Raw genomic sequence first — 924 nt, forward strand, 5'->3', positions numbered from 1 at the left:
CACCATTTGTGTTTGACACACAGTGTCTGCAGGCATTTGAGACCCTGAAAGCTAAGCTGGTCACAGCACCAGTCATTTCTGTACCAGATTGGACATTGCCATTTGAACTAATGTGTGATGCCAGTGACCATGCCATTGGTGCAGTGTTGGGACAGAGGTATAACAAGCTTCTGCATGTCATTTATTATGCCAGCCGTGTTCTAAATGGTGCACAGAAGAATTACACAACCACAGAAAAAGAGTTACTTGCAGTGGTTTATGCCATTGACAAGTTTAGATCCTATCTAGTGGGATCCAAAGTGGTTGTGTACACTGACCATGCTGCTCTTAAATACTTACTCACAAAGCAGGATTCAAAACCCAGGCTTATAAGATGGGTGTTGCTTCTGCAAGAGTTTGATATAGAAATAAGAAACAGAAAAGGGACAGAGAATCAAGTAGCTGACCATCTGTCCCGAATAGAACCAGTAGCTGAGGCGTCCCTCCCTTCTACTGAGATCTCTGAGACTTTCCCAGATGAGCAACTCTTTGCCATTCAGGAAGCTCCATGGTTTGCAGATATTGCAAACTATAAAGCTGTGAGGTTCATACCCCAGGAGTACAGCAAGTGCAAAGAAAGAAATTAATTTCAGATGCCAAGTACTACCTATGGAATGAGCCATATCTCTTTAAGAGATGTGCAGACGGAATGATCCGCATATGTGTACCCAGAGAAGAAGCACAAAGGATCCTATGGCACTGCCATGGATCACAGTATGGAGGACATTTTGGAAGTGAGCGAACAGCCACTAAAGTCCTCCAATGTGGCTTCTACTGGCCTACTCTCTATAAAGATGCCCGAGAGTTTGTGCGTAACTGTGACAGTTGCCAAAGAGCTGGCAACTTGCCTCATGGATATGCCATGCCTCAACAAGGGATATTAGA

Source organism: Arachis duranensis, chromosome 7 (assembly GCF_000817695.3).
Source record: "Arachis duranensis cultivar V14167 chromosome 7, aradu.V14167.gnm2.J7QH, whole genome shotgun sequence".
In the NCBI taxonomy this organism is placed as follows: Eukaryota; Viridiplantae; Streptophyta; class Magnoliopsida; order Fabales; family Fabaceae; genus Arachis; species Arachis duranensis.